General features: G+C 33.8%; 1 protein-coding gene across 4 annotated transcripts in view; it reads left to right on the top strand.

Annotated features, from left to right (window-relative positions):
- The first annotated feature begins 1,515 nt into the window (after nt 1–1,515).
- Nucleotides 1,516–15,368, top strand: part of Smr (nuclear receptor corepressor smrter) — a 239,828-nt gene continuing 225,975 nt past the window's right edge. For 2 of the 4 annotated variants that reach the window (XM_073972309.1, XM_073972312.1), the window contains exon 1: nt 1,516–2,231. The gene's annotated coding sequence lies outside the window, so the exon portion shown is untranslated. Of the gene's footprint in view, nt 2,232–2,375; nt 2,482–15,368 lie in introns of all 4 variants that reach the window. The other 2 variants (XM_073972310.1, XM_073972311.1) reach the window with 2 other exon arrangements.

Below are 15,368 nucleotides of genomic sequence, written 5' to 3' on the forward strand. Positions count from 1 at the left end.
TTTAAATTTAACTTACACCCTCCCCTATCAATAAAAAATAAACTAAAGGCCTGCGTACATAAGCTGCTCTGCCTGATTGCCTTGCTTTCCTGCTTCATTTTTGACATAATAAAAATAAAAGAATAAAGAAGGCCGAGGAAATTTCGAACTGGGATGCCCTTTTCTTTTTTATTCTTTTATCAGAAGTAAGCAAGGTAAGCAGGCAAGGCAGCTTATGTACGCAGGCCTTTAGTTTAGTTTTATTACGAATTTATTTAACAATTAAACAAATATGAAATCAGGTTTTTAGTAACAATTTTGTTCAAATCTGATGCATCAAAATGTCTTGCACTTGACACTGAATAACTGAGTGAATATTTACAACAACAAAAAAGTAAAAACAAAATTTTAGTCACCAGAGAGACTGTAATCGATACAACGAAAAAACGTTTTGTAATTTTATACTTATATTTTTACACTTTCGCGCCGCTAGATCAATGGTTTGGACCAGTGTGCGCCGGTGCCAAAACTTAAAAATCAAAATTTTTTTACTTTCAAGCCCAAAACTGAGTGTTGATGTGTGCAACACAAAGAGAATTAAGGTGACAACACAATAAATCGTTGCTTGCTTCAAAAAATGTCAAATTATAAGGGCCAAACCTATAGCTCTGCGTGTTGCATGTGCGTTCAAAAAACAAAATACATGTATTTGTTTTTTTTTTTCAATTTGAAATACATGTAGTTTGTTTTTGTATTTTTGTAGGCACACGCAACACGCAGAGCCATAGGTTTGGCCCTAAAGGAATACCAAAAGGAAGAAACACAAAGAAATACACCGCTTTTTCACGCTCAGTTTCATATAAAAGACTAAAGGCCAAGTACTACCAAATTCAAATGAATTAGGCAGCATTTAAATTAGGTAGTAATTCGCCTTTAATCTTTTACATGAAACTGAGCGTGAAAAAAGCGGCGTATTTCATTCTGTTCACACCTAAAGCCTCTTTGCACATCCGCCTGCGTTCCTCTCTAGCAGGCTCTGGAATTCCTTTATAATTTGACATTTGGAAAGCACGCAAAGCAAGCAACGATTGATTCTGTTCTGGCCTTTAGAACAAGAGAAATTTTCTGACGTCAATGCCAAACGCAAAATTTTACCCAAACGTTGGATGTGTTTACAGCTTTACTCAAACGTTGGATGTGTTTCAGCTTAATTTATTTCCAGGAAAGAGCTTCCAAATACAATAACCAACTGTTACAACAATAAATCAACATACACACTTCAAATTGAGAGATAGCAATCTCCACTTCATTATTATTCATCTCTCAAAATCCCAAAAAGACTTCCTCCCTTTGATGAAAATTGACTGCTATTGGCAACTCTATGCATCTAATATTGTTGTTCTCTGTGCGAGCGAATTGTACATGTTCGTTGGTGTGGTGAATAAAGAAAACGTGTTGGTATGAAACGAACACATCTGACGAGCAGCAACATCAAAAATCTTTACAAACACCAAAAACGAGAAACATCAGTAGTGAAACAAGAGTAAAGTGAAGTAAGAATAAAATGACAATATCTCAAGTAGAAAATCGAAAAAAGTGACGAAATGTTTTAAAAAAAATATTGCAAATAATTCTGGAATGCTAGTTGTCTTTGGAGGGGCGATGCACGTCAGAGAAATAACGGGGCGTATAAAGTAAAATAAAACAATTTGCTGGCCCCACCACATGTACATACTATGTCGATGGAGTGGTTTTGCGAAGGAAAATTTTTCCAACAAGAGACACCGATTTTAGGCTGGTGGCTAATGAGTGATTAACAGAAATGTCAGTGAATATTCGGAGTAAAATAAAAAAGTATACAAATTTAAACAAGGGAAAAAATTAATACAATAACAACTGGTTATTTTCTTTTTTCCTCCTTTGCTTTGCTGATGGAAAATAGGAACTTCTTTTTTATTGTTGTTGTTGCAAGTTGAATGATACATTATTTTTGTTGGGTTCGGTGGCCAACAACGAACGGAACTGTTTGATTGGAACATGTTGTGTCTATCGTGTGTCTGATTTGGCTGCTTGGCCAATGTGTGTGTTTTTCTTTCGTTGACGTCGTGTCGCCGTCAATGAGCTACAAAAAAATTTGTTTAAAGCAAGTTTCTTCGTCGTCGGTCGTGCGTTTTGTATTGAATTAAAATCGGGTTCAGTTAGAAATTTGCAAAAGATTTCGTCAAAGAAATGTGCGAATTTATTGCAAAATGGTAAAAAATATGCCCTCCCCGAAAGAAGTGTTAATATGCATGAAAGGTCCATTCGAAGGCCAAATGAATTTCCAGGCCCAAAATCAATCAATATTTAGCTAAATCGCAAAATCACACCACGCGTTTTTCTTACTCCCCTTTTAGGCCTATGAAAAAGCGAAAAAGCAAGAAAAAAAGGGCAATGCTAATGAAAATATAAAAATGTTAAAGAAGAAATATTGGAAAACGTTACGGTTCGGGTGCTACTCCTGTAAGTGCCACAGTTTTGGGAAATTGTAATCTTTTCCCTTTTTAAAAGCTCCAAAAGAAAATTTTAAGTGTTTCTTTGTGCCAAAGTTGTGCTTTAATGACGTGTTTAAGAAGAAAATCCCAAAATCCAAGTTGTCACATCATCACCACTACTTGAAAGTGTAAAAGTGTTACTCAAAAAGAAAAATGTCTGGACACACCCAATTTGCAATGCTATGCTTCTTCCTTGTTGGAAATTTCATTCCAACAACAAGAACAAGAACGGATATGTAATTTTGTATGTGTCCAAGATCTGTTATAACCAAAAATTGAGGAGGGACGAATTCAATTCGATTCCCAAATTTGATGATAGATAGATGGATGAATGGATGACTGACCTTTGCTGTGGGTCTTGTTCTTCTATCTCTCGTACAATACGGAATTTTTTTATTACGTCACAATTACAAAAAAGAATGGTAAAGGAAAAAGTAACATTAAAAAATAAAGAAAATAAATTTTATTGAAAATCGGTTCCTCTTGAAAAAGGTCATTGTCGTTTTATTTTCTGAAACTCCTCCTAACTATCTGTGGATTATCTTTGAGTACTTCCAGCCAGCAGCATTATTACTTCTCGGAAAAGGTAAGTTAAGAAAATTTGCATCTTTTCTTAGAAAATTTTTAGTTAAAATATGTAGGAATCAAGAACTCCGAGCAGGAATTGTTGAGAGTTATGAAATTTGTCTTTTACGAGCATTGTGAGAAGTGGGGATTAGTCATTTCTCATCCAAGTAAGGTATTTCGGCTTAACTTTCGTTTAGGGGCGCCTTTTGATCAGGCTGTAATTTTTACTATAGGATCACAGCAATATATAGCTTCCCAAGAAGTCTATACCTCCCGTGATATGGGTCTTTACATTTCAGAAAAGTCTTACTTTAACGCCATTACTTTGTTTATGGGCACCTCTTGTATCTAGCTGACATTTTTAACATGGAACCCTGATCACAACAATATATAGCTTTCCCGGGGTAAGTCCATACTTCCCTAAATGGGTCTTGACTTTTTTAAGCTCCTGAAGAGTACTTACTGTGATTTCTTTGAGTAGCCGTTCTTCGGCTAGGGAGTTAAGACATTCTCCAATGGGAAAACTATATATCGTTGTGATTAGGGTCCCAATGACTACTTATGGTCAAAATTTCAGCCCGATATGAGGGGTGCTCCTAAACGAGACTTGTTCCCTGATATTAATAATCTCAAATAAAGGTTTCTCATTACTCATAACAGCTTCAGGAAAGCGTTTGCTTAAAATCACTACAGAGGTTTCAAAACAAGGCACTAAAGGTGGTGTATAAATTGCCAAGATTATTCCCAACAAATCAACTTTATAATATGAATTCAAATAAAATCTTACCGTTACATGGTATATACAAATTACAAATTCTAAAGTACATGTACAAAGTCTTACATAATACCGGACCTCGAACAATACAATTTAATGTAAATCAAACAACAATTAATACAAGAAGTAGCTCAAATTTAAGAGTTAAGAGATGTCGACTGGATATTTCAAAGCAACGAATTGAGCACAACGGATGCCTCGAGTTCAATTATATACCCAACAATACCAAAAACCTTACACAAATATCATTATTTTAAAGAAGGTTAAAGTCGCATTTATTAAACAATACGGAAATGCTTCTGATGTAGAATGGATTAAATAATATTTTAATCTGCCAATGTAAATAAATACTTACACGTCTTTAAGATCATTTAAAAAAAAAAAAATATATCCCCAAAAAGCCTTCAAGGCGCTGGGGTAACATTTAATAATTGTAATGTAATATTTTTGAATAAAATTGAATAAAACTAATAAAAAAGTCAACATAACGACTAATGATTTTGCCACACTTTGAAAACGTGTGATGTTGTCTAGTCTGGCAACCGAACCCAGACATTTCGCTTAAAAGTCGGCTTTCTAACCTTTGAACCCCAGTGGCATCCATGCATATATTATATACATTTGTAGTCACCATAAATGCCCGAAGACGTAGGTATCTCCAAAAAATCAAAATTCGTTTTTTGATTGAATCTAATACATAAGACTAAAATACATGCTCTTGCAATATTTCAATCATCTACGTTTAAGAATAACGATCCTATCCAAGAAAAGGCGTTTCGGAAAATAGGATAACATTGCAGATTTAGTTGTAATGACTGATCCCAAAACCATGCGTTTCTGCGATTTTGTTTTCATTACTTACTCCCATTCGTATATGATAGATAATATCCCATAAACTCGCCTTCATAAGATTAATATTCCATAAACAGCTTTTCATTTTATAACGTTTTTTGCTTCTCCTGTAAAGTTATTATTTTGTTAGTTACGTCTTTGGGCATTTATGGTGACGATATGCTGAAGTCCATACTTACTAATATACAAGCCCCAAATTTTGCTTTATTGCAGTATGTTGAAAGGACGGGACTAAGACAATAATGGGAATAATTCTAAAATTGTGGTAAGAGGTAGGGTTTCCAGGCGCAATTGAAAATTTTTGTTCATATTTTTCAAATTTTCATGACCTTCGGAAATTATGGACTTATATGTATATTTTTGTGAACGGGATACTAATACCTAGGTACAATTTCAATATAATCCAGTCCTGTGTAAATCCAAACTAAAACCATAATAATTTTTTTTTTTGTTTTGCTAGAATACTTCTTAAGTGGGGTTTTTTCGAGCCTCGAGATAAGTAGGTATAGAGAATAAAATTATAGAGTTGTAACAAAGACCACAAAGATTACTAACAACTTTAGTGCGAGAGTTGTATTTAGGAGTGTCCCTAAATATTGTGGAATCTGCTGCAAAAGATAGGTACAATACAATTGATTATGATTCCAATAACATCTCGCTATTAAAGTTTCAACTCAAGCCTTAAACTAAAACTTTAAGTGCAAAAGTGTGCTAAAGGGGTACTGTTCCAGAACCTGCAAGAATCTATAAAATTTTACTACGATAACAATTTTTCCTTTATGGTATCGAAAAAATAGTAAAAATTAGTGGATTCTTGCAGTACTGGTATAATTCCAAGATGTTGTCCGGTATAGAACTTTTTGTACGTTAAGAAAACATTTTACAATGCACCAAGTTTCGACCAAATATCGTGCTCATCTGTCATTTTAGTTGGTGCCGAAAAAAATTTCAAGGTGGTTTTTCGGAATTCTGCTGCAAAAAATTAAAAACAATCCGAAACATGTTCTCAAATATTTTAAGACTTTGAGTGGGAGTTACCCGAAGGAGTGGACCGATGTAGCCCAAATTCGAAATTGATCTATATCTGGAAGATATACATATTTTGATGGGCTAAATAGGACACTCCCTTCGAAAGTTGTAATGTTGTTTTAACAGATTAGTCTTGCTCTGGATCTACATATTTCCAGGTCTAGATATGTGGCTCCTTCGATGGGTTGTGACCACAATGTTCTGAAGTTAGTTAGGTTGATGTGTACTTTGCTAGATATCATTTTTTCAATAGAATCCCCTTAAGTAATATAGCTCGATTAATTAAATTGTTGAGTATGTTTGGCAGGGACATGGTGGGTAGATGTTTTGCACAGTGGCATTAATACTTGCTCTATTGGGATTTAGATGGCCATACCATCCTGCACTTTGTTGAACTAAAACTAGGGTAAGTGCACCAGTAGTCGGCACTTTAAGGATTCTCGTATCTTCAGCCGTATGTCATTCCGAGTCTAAATATCCAATCAAATTAAATTTAAGTTGTTATGATTCGTTATTTTGTGTAGTTTTAGATTATATAAACAATTTTTTTTTGATTATTTCTGTTCAACATGCAAAAAATACAATTTTAGTGAAATACTGCTTTTTCACCAGTAGTCGGCACCATTCCCCAATAGTCGGCATGATATGATCCAGTAGTCGGCATGTTATATTTAAATAAAGAAAAAATGCATACTTTACATTTTTTCTTAAATATTTGAAAGAACTATAGCTTAAGCATTAGTTATTTATACATTTCTAGTTTATTTGTATACATTTCTATTGATTTTACTTCAAAAAATAAGGGAATTTAAACATATTTTTTAAATAAATTAGTTCGTACCAGTAGTCGGCATCTATTACCCAGTTGTCGGCACCCCACAACGTACGTACTTCAAATCATGGCTAATATTGCTTAAAATCGCTAAAGTTCCTTTCAAATTGAAACTATTTTTTTATTAACTAGCCTTTAAAGTATTTCTTTAGTATTTTTTATAATTTTTAGCTAAAAGTAATCGATAAAAATCAATGTTTATAACCCCATGCCGACTTCAGGCAAATTTTATATTTTTTTGTCCCTAAAGCTAATATGTTTAGTTTTTCTATGTTTAGGAGGAATACGCAGATAACTATACCCAGGATAAACAATGCTACCTTTGAAAACTCATTTGTCATACGCGTTGCTAGATTGTGGAACTATCTACCTATTGAATTGAAGGTATTTTCTCAATCTAATAATGCTTTTAGGTTAAAACTTTTGCACCATTTTCGGAATCCTAATAATAATCACACATTATGATCCCGTTATCATATCGATTTCTTTACTCACTGTTATGATGCTGGCATGCAATATCTCATAGAGATACTTGCATTTTAGTTAATTGCTATGTTTTTTGACTATGTTTGATTTATGGAGATTGGTTTTGGACATACTACTGTCGACAGTTTTGTAACTTGCTTATTGTTGCTTGTTATGGTCTTCCATTCCTTATGATTTTTGTAGTTTTGGTTGGGGAGCCATTTATTACTGTTTTTATTGAGATTTGCTCTTAATTATTATAAGTTTCTACTTAGGTTGTAAAAATTTTTGTTAATACTATTTATTGGCCTTGGAGGCTTTAGTATTAAAAATGAATTGAATAAATAAATAAATAAATAAAGTCGGCATCAGCAAAAATTGCACAATTATAAATATTTTTTAAAAATTTCTTTTTCTGAAGTGTTCTTTTAACTGTTCTCTACCTATATAACAAAAATTTTGTGGACAATTTCTTCATTTTAAAATAATTACAGAGCTTATAAGGTTAACATCTCCACAATTTGTTTCTTAAGAAACATGCATTTTCGGTTGTGGTGAAAAATACTCACTGACAAAAACTTAAATTTCGATATAATAATTGGTCCTAGCTCAATGAAATTTTATATAAAGTTAGCTGACAATATTGTTGAAGACTTTTTAAGATTATTTTCCTATTTTGTTTTCTTAATTTTTAGTTATTTGAGTTCAAATTCAAAAGGTGCCGACTACTGGTACATGCCGACATTAGGTGCACTTACCCTACTCTGTTTTGTCGAGGCAACTGACGTTCTTCAGCTGCGATAAATGGTGGGTGTAGTACGAGAGAAAAAGTTTTCGTGCGCACCATTTTATAGGAAAGATAAAACTTTTGTGGTTATGTACCCGCAATGACCCATATTTGAACTTGATCTAAGTTTGAAAACAAAATGAGATACAAAGTTTGGACTAAACAGGTTGATACGTTCATCGTGTTTACCAGTTAGTCAGACATGCAGACGTACGGACAGTGCTAAATCGATTCCAAATTGTCTGATCGTATCAAAGTGTTTATAACTACCCTAGTTAGCCCAAAGGGTAAAAAACGTATTTTAAAGTGCTTGTTTGAGCTAAAAGTTCCAATAAATATCCTTATAAGAATGTTGGAGCGCTTCAGGTTAGAAATTTACTACCACAATAAGGCTTACATGAACCCCTTAACCCAATCCCTGCGGTTTTACCATATGATACCACTTGTAAAGCTTGTAGTGGGTTACTCTATAGAATAACAAATCCACAAATATATATTAATATTATTTATATTAATATTAGTATTTTTCTTACTGTAAAGGAATTCCGCTGTCGATTTGTGCTTATGTTTCGTTCATTCGAGATCCACTTCATGCCCTAAAAGCACTTCGGTACCCTAAATGGGTATGGCTTAAATACCAATTCCCAATTTTTGTGGCAATTTGGCCATAATCAACAAACAACATAATTTGTGAAATAAAAAGAAGAATAGTACTGGCAAACGATTGCTAATTTGGTCTAAACATTAAACAAAAATAACATCTCTTTTAAATGGACAACCTTCTCGAAAACAAATCTTTGGATGGTCAGACGAAGTTGTTTAGCAATGTTTTGAGAAGATGAAGAATAACCAAAATATTTTGTCAGAACCAGCATCGTGCTTACGGTTACCAAGAAAACCAAACGCCGAAGAAAACTGGAAAGGAAAATCGTTGAGCCATCGAAAACTTTTCAAAATCCTAAAAGCTTTAAAATCCACGAAAAATTTCCGGCGTGGAAATCAATGATTGTTGTCAAAATCCCTTTAAGCCACCCAAAAACTTTCAAAATCGATTATTTTTGTCTCTCGAGACAAGCGTTAACCTTTCAAAACACAAGCCGCCCAAACACATATAAAATTCTCGATCCACCAAAAAAAAAAAATCTTTCAAAATCCAGGCCAATTGTCCTCTCTAGTCATTAAAAACCTTTTCAAAATCTATGATTATTATCCCCAATGACCGATGGAAATTGCAGTTTGGTATTTAAATTGAACCCAATTCATGACTAAACGTGGGCCTAATAGGTGTAATTTCTATGAGCAGTGAATCTACCATCCAATATGAGATTACAAAATGTCTCTGAGGAAATAAAGTTCAGCAAAATCAATAATAATTGCACCTTGCTAACAAGATGGATGTATACTATTTGTTAGAAATATTTACCTAATGTGGTCCATATTTGGCCTTGAAGTTTTAAGGCAAATAGCCGTAGTCGTTCAAAAAATAATGTACGCAAACAAAAATTTTGATCATCAAGCTCGATTTCCAACGAGAAATGAATTAAAAATTAATACTAAAAATGATCTTCGCCTAAAAAGGCAAAATTTTCAGCTGAGCCAGGCTGGGGTTTGAACCCACGTCCTTGAAAAACTCAAGGAAATAAGTGTTGTCACGCCGTGTTAGTGTTCAGAGCCAAACTCATAACTTTCAAAGACTACGCTAAGCGTTTGTCATGAAAGCCATACAATTACTGAACAACGCATTCAGCATTGTAAAAAACAAATTGCATTTGAAAGAGTATAAGTTATGGGTACTTTACACGATATGTTTTTTACATATGAGTTGTCACTTTGCATATACATTTTGTATGGGAGAAGTGACAACTCATATGCAAAATACATATCGTGTAAAGTACCCCTTAGATGATAACGAAGCCCGTCCCACATCCGATACGTCTGAGGAGCCTTTACCAATGGCGAAACATGTCATGTCAAATAGTGGTGGGTTCGAGTCGTCGGCTTTCCTTTTTCAGATGCATTATTGACCATCAAGCTCGATTTCCAACGAGAAATTAATTAAAAATTAATACTAAAAATGATTTTCGCCTAAAAAGGCAAAATTTTCAAATAAAAAAGTTTCTTTCTTTTGCAAAATAAATATATATCGTTGAAATCATCATAACAAGGACTAGTTTAAGTTTTTTATTATTTTCAGAATTTACTTGACTTGCGTAAAAACTTGCCTTATAGTCAAGTTAATATCCAAACCAGCTAGGCAGAAAATGTATTTTTTAATGAACAATTTAGTTTCGACTGTGTTGTTTCAGGAATAAAAAGATACATCAGTGGTATGTATTTTCGAATTTTGAAGTTTTTTAACTCGAAAACTATGGACATTTCCAAAAAAGTATAAATCGTTGGGAACCGCACATTAAGGCTAAACTGGAGGCAAAAACGTGATTATGATTCAAGTAGAGTTCCTAAATTGAATTAATCTCTAACTATTGGGACTTTTTAAGGACTAAGTAATGTTGGATCCAATCAAATTATTCTGAAATATACATCAACCACTTTAAGTCCGTGTAGTAGCAGCATAAAACCTACATAGAACCGTAGGTTTGATGCTGGGTTGGCAGCCGCTGGCCGAAACACTATGGTTTCGGGTCAATCCGGTACGAAAGAACCCGCTGCCGTGGGATTGCTTTAAGTCCTTGTAGGACTACATAATATCAAATACATGAATTATATTAGGGAAAAGCGTATTCATCCAGATATTAAATAGGAAAACACAAATATAAAAAAAAATTAAAATATCAGCTGGGTGTGATGTAGGTCATGTCTTCAAAATATTTCCTTGGAAAAATGTAATCAGTTGCAATCTAGCATCTGGGGCTTACAGGCGAGTATTTGATTACTCTTACAATAAAAATGCCTCGGGAAGGTCTGAGATATGGTCAAATGTTAGGAGTATATTCTTCTGAACTTTATATTTCCTAGCAGGAAACTTGTATGAAAAATAGGCAAAAGGACAAGAAATTCTATATTTTCTAGACAACATTTATTTTTGTATTGGAAATATATTGAAATCTTCTGTGACCAGCTTTTTTAGTGCAATGTGCTTGCTGTCCAAATGGACAGAACTCAATTCAGACTAATCTGCGACTGATTTAACTTGCCAAATAAAATATTTTGAAGAAACAAATTCTCTTAAAGTTCAGTTACAATCTAGCATCTGGGGCTTACACACGAGTACTTGGTTACTCCACACATTATGCCTCGGGAAGGTCTGAGATGTGGCCAAAAATTCTAAAAATGGATGTCTAGTTGAGACGTTGGAACTTGAATTTCCAAGCAGGATAACTTTCTTGATAGAAAGGCAAAAGTACAAGAAATTCTGTATTTCAAATATTGTATTTGAAATATATTGAAATCTTTTGTGGCCCGCTATTTTAGTGCAATGTGCTTGCTGTCCAAAAAAAATGGACAGAACTCAATTCAGACTAATCTGTGTCTGAACAAAGAGAATTGTTTAAGCCATACCCTAATAATGGGAAACCCTAACTGTTGCGAAGGAATTTTTCCTCAGATCGATGGAAAATGGTTCTCATTTAACCACTGAGAAGAGTTTTTCCTAAATTCTGAGGAATTTTTCTTCAGATACAGAGATCTTTTTCACCAAACATGGAGAAATCTTTCCTTAGATTCAAGGGAATCTATATCTGAGGAATATTTTCTTACATACTTGAGAAACTTTGCTGAAGATGCTAAATGGATTTTCTGCATCAAAATAGTTTTTGGAATTCAGTTACATTCAAGCATACGGGGCTTACACACGAGTATTTGATTACTCTGACAACAAAAATGCCTCGGGAAGGTCTGAGATATGGTCAAATGTTTGGGAGGAGTATATTCTTCTGAACTTCTTATTTCCTAGAAGGAAACTTGAACGATGAAAATGCAAAAGGACAAGAAATTCTATATTTTCAACGCATATTTGTACTGGAAATATATTGAAATCTTTTGTGACCAGCTTTTTTAGTGCAATGTGCTTGCTGCTCTTTTAGTTTTTCTTTTCTTGAAAAAGAAAAGGCTAATGGGCAGAACTCAATTCAGACTAATCTGTGACTGATTTAGTTTACCAAAGAAGAATTCTGAAGCAAAAATAAAAACTTTTTCGAAGCTGAATTACTTTGTACTTTGGCGAGATTCGAATTTGTTTTTTAGCATTAAAAGCAAACCTATTGTAAAAAAAACAAATTCTCTGAAAGTTCAGTTACAATCTAGCATCTGGGGCTTACAAACGAGTACTTTGTTACTCCACACGTTATGCCTCGGGAAGGTCTGAGATGTGGCTAAAAGTTCTAAATGTCTACTTTAGACATTGGAACTTGAATTTCCAAGCAGGATAACTTTCTTGAAAGAAAGGCAAAAGTACAAGAAATTCTGTATTTGGAATACATTGAAATCTTTTGTGGCCAGCTATTTTAGTGCAATGTGCTGGCTGTCCAAAAAATGGACAGAACTCAATTCAGACTAATCTGTGACTGAACAAAGAGAATTGTTTAAGCCATACCCTAATAATGGGAAACCCTATCTGTTGCGGAGGAATTTTTCCTCAGATCGATGGAAAATGGTTCTCATATAACAACTGAGAAGAGTTTTTCCTAAATTCTGAGGAATATTTCTTCAGATACAGAGATATTTTACAACAAACAATGAGGAATCTTTCCTTAGATTCGGGGGAATCTATTTCGGAGGAACAGAGGACATTTTTCTCATATACTGATAAATCATTCCTTAGAAACGCAGAAAAGTTTCCCCTGAGAAAGGGGAATTTTTCCAAATCAAAATAGTTTTTGGAAGTCAGTTCCAATCTAGCATTTGGGGCTCACAAACGAGTATTTGATTACTCCACACATTATGCCTCGGGAAGGTCTGAGATTTGTGTCAAAAGTTCAAGGATATTTCACGAACTTTAATTTCCTAGCAGGAAACTTGAACGATTGAAAGGCAAAAGGACAAGAAATTCTATATTTCCAATTTCAAATGTGTACATTTGAATGGGAAATATATTGAAATCTTTTGTGGCCAGCTGTTTTAGTGCAATGTGCTTGCTGTTACTAAGTTATCTTAGAAACAGAACTCAATTCAGACTAATCTGTAACTGACTATCAAAAACAAATAAAAAAATCCGCAATATTTTGTATAACAAATGACAACACATATATCATTCTATGTAAATCAGCTGCAATCTAGCATCTGGGGCTTACATACGAGTATTTAATTACTCTACGCCTGCCTCGGGAAGGTCTGAGATTTGGTCAAAAATTCAGGAGGAATTTCTTCCCTAGAATTTTGTATTTCCTAGCAGGAAACTTGTATGAAAAAGTGACAAAAGGACAAGAAATTCTATATTTCCAATGCAAATATTATCTTTGTTTTGGAAATATATTGAAATCTTTTGTGACCAGCTTTTTTAGTGCAATGTGCTTGCTGTCCATTTGCCATGAATATGAAATAGACAGAACTCAATTCAGACTAATCTGTGACTGATTTCATTACATATACATACCTTAAAATGTTGTCATTTGTAGGAAGATATTGCGATTATAAATCCTTAAAGCTTATGGTGAGCGTTTAAATATTAGTGAATTAATGAAAAATTAAAATAAGATTTTTTTGTGGCTTTAAATTGAATTTTATTATGGCTAATTTGAATCGTGACATTTTGACTATGACAGGAAATATTATATCCTGGTTAGAAACCCATTGCAGAAATAAAAGAAATTCTTTTTCCGGAACCAATTAGTTTATACAATACGTATCGATATAGGGTAAATGCTCCTAACTCCGGCATGTACCAGTAGTCGGCATCTTTCGTATTTGAGCTCAAATAACTCAAAATTACTATAACAAAAAGGGAAAATAATATTAGAAAAGCTTCAACAATACTCTCAGCTAACTTTGTGTAAAATTTCATTGTATAAGGCCATTTATTAGTGGAGATGTCAACATAAAAATATATGTAATTACATTAAAATGAAAATTGTTTCAATAAAAAAATTGTTGTGATGGTAGATAATATTCAAAAGAACATATTAGTAAAAGAAATGATTAAAAAATTATTTTAATTCTGCCACTTTAGCTAATGCCGACTTTAGGGACAACAAAATCTAAAGTTTGCCAGAAGTCGACAATACTTTAAGACCAATTAATAAAAATAACTTAAAAAAATATGAGTATTTATGCGAATTTAGACCATATTAGTCTAAATTTGAAGTGCGTGCGTTTATGGCATACCGACAATTAGGCTATAGTTACCGACTATAGACGAAACTAATTTATTAAAGTAACATATTTTTAATGCAAAATGTGAACAAAAAATGTAAAAAATTATTGACCTTTTAAATAATTATCTTGATTTTATAAACACCTAAAAAAGAAATTTTAACTGAATTCCAAATGTTGACAAAATCTTAAAATTATTTAATTTTTAATACCAATATGGATTAATATAGGAATTGTTCGTGTAAAATTGCGATTTTTTTTGTTTAAAATAAAAGAAACGATCAAACTATAACATTACTAAAAAACGATATGCCGACTACTGGAACATTCCATGCCGACAACTGGAAAATGGTGCCGACTACAAGCAAAAAATACTATTTCACTAAATTTGCTTATAGAGGGCTTTCGTAACATTTTGTCCAAACTTAGTTTAAGTTCGTAGATGGATTATATCGGTCCACTCCTTCCGGTACCTTCCCCACAAAAGTTCGGAAAATTTATGCGCACGTTAACTCTTAAAGAAAGTAAACCATTTGGTCCATACAGTGCACATCGTGAAATTTCTACTAGACTTAGATCAGGTTCCAATATGGACTCAATTGCTCCACTCCTTCTGGTATCTGCAACCCAAAATTTCGAAAAAGTTCAGTTTAGGACCTGCTCTCGAATCGGTTTGATTTTTGTTGTAGCAACTTGTACTCACTGCCCCCCATTCGACGCTATAAGTTTCATCAGGGGAAAGTCCATACTTCCTGAGAAAATAGCCTGAAAGTTGAAAAAACCCCTATGACACCATGTGTAGTGGTTGGAAGATAATTCTCGAACGGATATGCCGATTCCGTCCAAAATTTGGACTTCGTAATATTGTGTCCAAACTTAGTTTAAGTTCGAAGATAAGCCATATCGGTTCACTCCTTCAGGTACCTACCCCAAAAAACTTCAAAAATGTTCGAAAAATTGTGCGCACGATAACTCTTGAAGGGAGTGGCCGATTTGGTCCATACTTTACACATCCTAATATATCTACCAGATATAGATCAGGTTCGAATATGGACTATATTGTCCACTCCATCCGGTACCTCCCACACAAAATTTCGGATAAGTTCACTTAAGACCTGCTATCGGATCACTTTGATTTTTGTTGAAGCAACTTGCATTCGCTGCCTCAATTACGATCGTAAAAGTTTTTTACGGGGCAAGTCCATAATTCTTGAGAAAACATCCCGAATTGTGTAAAAACCCCCTATGGCACCCTCACGGTCTATGTCGGTCCATTCCTTT

The sequence above is a fragment of the Musca autumnalis genome, unplaced genomic scaffold (genome assembly GCF_047663935.1).
Source record: "Musca autumnalis isolate F117 unplaced genomic scaffold, ASM4766393v1 scaffold_3, whole genome shotgun sequence".
In the NCBI taxonomy this organism is placed as follows: domain Eukaryota; kingdom Metazoa; phylum Arthropoda; class Insecta; order Diptera; family Muscidae; genus Musca; species Musca autumnalis.